At 40.9% G+C, this 7,509-nt stretch overlaps 1 long non-coding RNA gene across 1 annotated transcript in view; it reads right to left on the bottom strand.

Moving 5' to 3' along the window:
* Window positions 1–6,504: 6,504 nt before the first annotated feature.
* LOC139079727 (uncharacterized) overlaps window positions 6,505–7,509 on the bottom strand; it is a 66,500-nt gene continuing 65,495 nt past the window's right edge. The window contains exon 5 of the long non-coding RNA XR_011533613.1: window positions 6,505–7,328. This is a non-coding gene — a long non-coding RNA (uncharacterized lncRNA). The remainder of the gene's footprint in view (window positions 7,329–7,509) is intronic.

Genomic DNA, 7,509 nt, shown 5'->3' with positions numbered 1-7,509 from the left:
AGTCCAAATATCACAACCAGACCAACTGGAGAATGAGAATGTGTCAATTGGCTTAGAGGGGTGGTTTGATAGTGTGGACCCCAGACTAGAAGCATCAGCCTCACCTGGGAACTTGTTAAAAATGTAAATTCCAGGGTTCCTCCCCAGTCCTATGGGATCAGACTCTCTGGGGCTGGAGCCAAACAATCTGTGTTTTATAACAAGCCCACCAGATGATTTTGGCACATGGCAGGTTTAAAAATCACTGGTTTAGATTAATCAGAATATATCCTGGGTTCTGAGGGAAGAATCTCCTCTCATGAATCATTTGATCATGAGGAGGATGTGTAGATATCTGCACAAAATTATGGTTCTATTAAGGAGAGTTAGGTGAGTTGAGGTGGGACAATAGATGCTTCAAAATCACCATTTCTGCTTCCCTTTAGGGATGTCCGGAGAGCAAAGCCAGTTGCACCAAATCTCAGAACTGCAAAACAGAAAAAGTGGGTTTTTCATCCTGATTTATGCCAATAGACACAGTGCTCCTTGCCTAGTTTCTTTAGCTCTGTGGTCACTGGGGGACCTTAGGCAGCATGGGAGAGAGAAGGCCACGGAGGACAAGGCTTCCCTTGCCAGAAGTCACAGCATGTTTTCCTTCAGTGGCAATAAATCCCATGAAAATGCAGATAGATAAAGCATCCTGACATTTATATCCAGTAGGAAATACATGAAAATAATAAGAGGAGAAGATAATAGTGCAACATGAAGCTTTTATTAATGTTAGACTAACTCTGTAGGGGAAATGGTTCATTTTATTGCTTTAATGTCAAGCTTTCTCTTTTCCTCCAGTGGGCATAAAACTGGGCTCACCCCTGATTATTAATCAGTAAGTGAGAGAGCAGTTAGTGAGTGCCTCGGGTGTGTCTAGAGGAACTGTATGAGCCATAGGGATATACAGCAGTGTGTGAGACACGGCCCCTCCCAGGAGCTCATGATCTAGTTGGGAAAGCCACATAAACAGACGTATTCAGACTTAACATTTATTGAGTGCTTGAAATGTTCCAGAAGCTATGTTGAATGGTTTTACACATATTTCATTTTAAAATATACATGAATTAACAAATAAAGGATAACATAATAAAACAGAGTATAGCCAGGTACTAAATTGTATCCAATATGGATTTTGAGCAGGGAAAGACCACCAGGAATTGTAGCTCTATCATTAATTTGTTACATGATCTTGGCCAACTCATTTCCCTCATCAGATGTTTCCTACCTAGCACAAGGGCATTGAACCAAAAGAGTGCATCCCAAAATTGTGTTCCATGGAAAATTTCTCTTTAGGATATTAATAGATATGTAACATTAAACAAAAAGATTGAGAGAAGTGGCAGAAGATGAAAACATTTAGAAACATGTTCAACAAAATTGAGCAGGTTGTTTCCTGCAAGACCTCTCAAGGCTTCTGTGTTTTGTGAATCTATAGGAGGAGAATATTATTTGTAGCATTTCATAAGATTATTTTATTAAAGAGCCTACTATTATATGATGCTGAGTAACATCCCTTAACATGTCCCAGAATCAGTGTGGAAATTGACAGAAAGTATGTCTGAGGTCTCTTCCAGCAACATGGTTCTGAGAGGTTTGGCAGCTCACTTGATCAGTCTTTAAAGGAGACTCAAGTTCAACTCAGTGAACAGCAAGGGCATTCATAGTGGGGATAACAACATAAAGAAAAGTTCTGGGATAACGTTTTCCTTCACTAAGACTGTAGACAGCAACATACCTTAACATTTCTCCAACAAACTTACAACACATTTTCAGATATTCACTAATTTAAACCCCCTGGCAACCTAGATGTAGCTTTTTGTTCTCCACTGTTATTTTTTTCAGTGAGAAAACTGAAGCTTGTAATGGCAGAATCTGACTTTCTTAGTGTCACTTCTTCTGTCCTCTCTCGCCTGATCCCTTCACTCTGTGCTGAGCTTAGTTGCTTATTAAGGTTTCCGCATTTCAGCGTGTACTATTTTTTTTTAATCTAGTGTTCAAGTACCATAAAAACATGGCAAGTTTTACAAAAGGTTGGCGTTTCTCCTTTTTGTATCGTCTTTTTGTTTTTCCCACAGCATCTTGCTATGTGCTTTAGAGCCCAGATCTGGTGATCAAGGTCCAGGCAACGTTAGCATATCTTAGGGATAAAAGTGGTCCTACAGGCAGGATGTTCATACGAAACACTAACTGGGCTCTTCTAGTCTTCAGCACATACCACCTGGGTCTGGTCCTGGTGATACCTCCGGCCAGTCACCAGCCCTCAGCCTGGTGTCTTTAATTAAACACCCTCAATACTACATGAGTTAATTCGTTGTATGTTTATAAGGGTCTTTGAGGAATCAAAATGCTACCTGATAGGGAGGGTGATCTGAGGGCAGATGTCTAATGGGAGAAGCAGGAAGTTCCGAGCTGGGAAACCAGCTGGCTGGGATCAGTCTCAGGCTCTGAACTCTCTTCCTGGATGATGTTGGGCAAGTCACACCTCTTCTTCCAGCCTCTTTGTCTCTTTGTTTAAAAAATTCAAAAAAAAGTAGCTTTCCAAGGCTCCCACCAGATCTCACAAACGTTTATTTTTTAATGTCAATTGACCAAGTCAAACTTAGCAATCAATGAAGTGACCGGTGTCACATCAGTTAAGCCCTTGTGGCCATTATTTGAATGGGGCACTTGAAACCCTCCCAAACCCCTTCTCCTGCCAGAGAAGATGAAAGTGTCATTTCTGACCTCAGCACTGGCCTTTGCCTTGAACTTTGCAGTGCCTTCCACATTACCATTTCCAGCTGGTTCTTTGCCCCCCGGCGAGACCAGACTTTTCTGAAAGAGTGTAAACTTCTCTGAATGATATTTGAAAATAAAATATAATTGATTTAACAGCTCCTTGAACCTCTCCTATCAGGAATTGATTTTTTTTCTCTCTTTTGTTTTACACACTTGAAAGTGATTTGAGTGATGACAGGTAGAAACTCCAATACATAAATGTTCTGCATCCATTCTTCCATTCTCTTTAAATTCATCCCTTAGAAAAGAATGCATGTGGGTGTGTGTGCAAGTGCATGTGTTTTTACAAGTGTCTTTTCACATATATTCATATCTGTATTTGCCTGTGTTTATATGAGTTCATCAATCTGCATGCACTGTACATGTGCTTTTGTATATCAACGTCTTTGTATTTGTATGCACTCACATATACAGCAAATTCATTTATTTGTGCATGTGTGTTTTCCATATGTGTGCATCCTAACGCAAATTTGAATATGCATATTTATAAGCATGCATCTTAGCAAATGAGTATTTTGCATACATCTATGCTTGTTTGTGTGCTTGTGATCTGTGCATGATTTAGCTTATGGAGGAACAGGGAGGTTTGTGTCTAGGTGCTTATGCAAGTGTTTATCCATATGAATAGGTGTATGTAAATCCCTATGTAGTTAGACAGGCATTTCAAAGCACACCTAGGCTCGCTATTCCTCCTTCTCTCCAAAGAATAAACAGAACTCAACTTTTCCTGGACGCACCAGACAGCTCCTGCCGATTCGGACAGTCATTATGAACCATGGAGTGCTCTCCAGTGCCAGCCCAGTATTAGCTGTCACTTCCTCAGGCAGGATAAAGTCACCCAACTGGACTATATCCTAATTATCTGGCAAGAGAAGAAGGTGTGGCAGATGCTGCTGATGGACCTGGTAACCCCTCTCTTTGAAGCAACCCAGGGACTCAGGTGGCTCCCTAGAGCCCACCCCTGGAGCTAGTGCTGGACTACTTTTGAGTGACACAAGGGCTGGCTTAACACGGTGCTGATTGAAATGTCGGTGTGGCAGAAGCTGTCGGTGCCAGACAGGCCCAGCACACCTCTTTTCCATCCCCTGCCTGCCTAGATTTGTGTGAGCGGCAGATCTGTGCTTCCTGTCAGTCAACCTGTCTGCTCGTAGCTGGCAGCACTGCCAGAGTGGTCAGTTTGTGACAGTGATGTTTGGTAGGGGAGAAATTGGGCTCATGTTCAAATAGGCCTTTGGCTTCCTTTAGCAGGAGAACGAGCTCCCACATGGGAACTTGTGTCATTACCCAGGAAAAAAAAAAAAAACAAAACCATGAGCATTCTCATCAGTTGAAGGTAGAGTAAGACATAGACACTCACCACAGACACTGAAGGTAGGGTGGGGATTCATGATCTGGGAGGTGGAGGTGGATGGAGAGTTAGAATAAATAAACCCATACTAGATGCGTAGTATGGAGCCCTAGGCTCAGGTCCCCACCCTTCCATGAGTGGGCTGCAAGGTGTTGTACAAGTCACTTTAGACAAATCTCAGGACCAGTTTGGATTTATTCCCCAAACCATGACAAGACAGAGTGGGGTCTGGCCCCACTCTGGTATAATGGGAAGAGTCCCAGCATCAGTTCCTCGAAGGAAATCTAGTCCAATAGGCAGGATATGTAGGGTATTACTTTGCCAACCACGAGAGTGACAATTCAAGATCAACAAGACCCTGTTTGAAAAGGTAAAGGCTATTCTCTTCCTTCTTTCCAGGCTCCTGTTCTACTCACTGATTACTTCCACTTAGATATTTCAAGTCATTTCACATTCAAGATATCCAAACATAGCTGTATCCTTCTCTTCCTCAAAGCACTGTGGCAACCACATACAAATTATTACTGATCCTAGCCTCACTTTTCACCTCCTTACCTTTGACCCGTCTCTAACCAAATGACAATCCCTCTGGACTTGCCTCCTGGATATCACTGCAGTCCGTCTTCACAGCCACCACCTGAGTGCAGCCTGAGAAGCATCTTCTTTTGCCTTGATTTTACAATGACCTCTTAAATGGTCTCCCTGGTTCCACTCTGCTTCCTTCAAATCCATTCTCCACACCGAAGCCAAAGTGACCATTTAGAAACTGCAATGTTGGTCATGTCTTGCCCTAACTTAAAAGCCTTCATGATCTTTCCACCATCCTTAGGATGATGCACAAATCCATTAGCATGGCCTATGGTGATCTCTGTGCTCACATCTCTGTCCGCAGCCTCATCTTTTCACATTCTACTCCACATGGCTCACTCTCACCATTATGAATTTCATTCATGCCCTAGAGTAACTGATGTTCCCTCTCACCCCTCAGCCTTTCTCATGCTATCCCTCTACCTGAAATATAGTTTTCCATTCTGTCCATCTGACCAGCTCCTATACATCTGTCCAGTTTACGCTTAAATATATTTCCGTGGAGAAGACTTTTACGTGTCCCAATGCAGATGAGACATCCTTGCCAAATTATCCTGTTCCAAATTCTACCTCACTTGCAGAAAACTCATCTCAGAACATTAGAACTAATTGCTTAATTGATAGTCTTCCTTATTAAAATTCATGCTGTTTTAGGCAGAGTACAGGTCTGCAATATTCACTTCTGTTTTTCTATTGCGTAGCACAGAGTTTAGTACATGGAAAATGCTCCAGAAGTGTGTACAAAGTAAACTAAGAAATAAATAGCAATTAATTACACTTTCATAAAATTATGTTAAATTGCTGTGTGAAGGAGTTCATAAATACAATATAGACTTTGAATGCAAGTTCCTGAGAGCACGAACTTGTTCTGTACACCAGTGTACCTCTCTCTACCCTGACAAAAGTGTCTGGTACAGGCTAGGCTCTCCATTAATATTTAATAAATTAATGAGCTTTTAAAATAAGTATTTTATATCGTGCTATGCACATATTTGGAATATATAGAGTTTCTTAACTTTTTCCACCTAAATACCCATAACATCAAGCAAGAGTGAGTATGTACCCCTAGAAGATCTGGAGGTGTAAGCCTAGATGGCACCCTGTAAGGAAGAAATCTCTTTGCAGTCTTGAGTTATAGCTCAAAATCCATGCAAATCCTCTATTCGATACCGCAATGTATCTGTGTTTGTTTTAATATAAAAATAAGTTTACCTTAGTTGCCATGAGCAAAACTAATCGTTGAGAAATATATGCCATACATATCACCTGGCTTTGCGTACTTTCTGGCATATGGCCACATACCATTGCCAATAAGCTTATTTTACTTTGAGAACCAATGAAACCCCAATGGCTAACTCAGAAACCATGCTGTGACCAGAGATATGATGTAGACCAGGTGGTCTGCCAAATATCAAAACTTCATTTGGAGATGATGCTTGGGGGATTTCTCTCTAGAATTATACCCATAGGAGGTCTCCTATAAACTTATGCAGGAGCTAACCTAGACAGGAATAATTGTTCATAATATCTCATAGTTATTTGAGTCCATCCATTGCTTCTCCTACAAATGTCCTCTCACTGATATTCAATAGCTCTTTTTTCCAGTAGCCTCCCTTCTGCCTCTTTTCTATATGCTAGTTGTAATTGCACACACTGACTCATGCCTTTCCACTCTCTCGTGCATAGAATGCAAAGCTTTTGAGGCCTCTACATTATTCCTTTATCCTCACACACCCTCACAATTGAATACCATCTGCAAATTTAATTAGCCAGCAATTTATTCCTTTTGCCTAATCATTAGTGAAGTTGAATAACTTGATGAAAAGGGAAAAAAAGAAACTTTCTCAAATGCTGTGTACAGAATAGAAACTATGGCCTTTTCTTCTGTTTTTTAACCTCTCCAGCTTACTGTGATGGAGGACCCAAGTGATGGAAGCCCAAGCCAATCAGAAGTCAGGTATAAACATACAATGCAGTTCGATGAGAATTTTTTAACTAGCTCTAAATAAAGAATACCAGGGAGCTTATCTAGAGTAACACAGTTGTTTAGGGCACAATGCTGTTCTATTCATTTTTGAATACGATTTTCTCCTCTAAATACTAGGTAAGCAATTTTCAAAACTATTTAGCCCTTCTGTGGCATCTGCTCATAGAGTATTGTCATTCTTTGAGAGGCCTCCTTGAAGAATCTGGATTCCTACTTTGATTGCTCTGGCCTCAAAATCACTTCTTTTTCACTGATTTCAGAGCATTTTTGTCCCTCTGAATCAACAAAGCAACTAGGTAAACTTGTCTTTTTTCCAGCTTTATTCCCTGGGAAATTTCCTCTGGTCTTTGGGAACAATCCGGTCCATGGCACAGAGAAAGGGTTACACTTGTCTCATTTCCAGAGATTGCTCCAGATGGTTTGAAACAACAAAGACAGCCACACAACACATTGGCCAATGTCGTATGCTTCCTTGCTCAGGTGTGTTGGGAAGTTTCAGGTACTTAGGAAAAGTAGCATCCATCAAGAAATCCAGTGCATTTTTGCATTCAGCGTTGTCTCTCCTTCCACTATTTATCTTCACCTTAAAGTGTTATTCTAAAGTATAAATGGATGTATGTGAATTACTTGAATATTGTCACTAAAACATGCAACAATATGAGGCAATTGGAAGACAGCTGGCCACAGGTTAGAACAAGTGATCTCTTCCATTTAACTAACTGGATGGTTTCTACTCAACAATTCCCCTCTTGAGTCTTGTTTCTTTTCTCAAATGAAA

Source organism: Equus przewalskii, chromosome 26 (assembly GCF_037783145.1).
Source record: "Equus przewalskii isolate Varuska chromosome 26, EquPr2, whole genome shotgun sequence".
NCBI classification, from domain to species: domain Eukaryota; kingdom Metazoa; phylum Chordata; class Mammalia; order Perissodactyla; family Equidae; genus Equus; species Equus przewalskii.
This window is presented reverse-complemented; position numbering and strand designations above follow the sequence as displayed.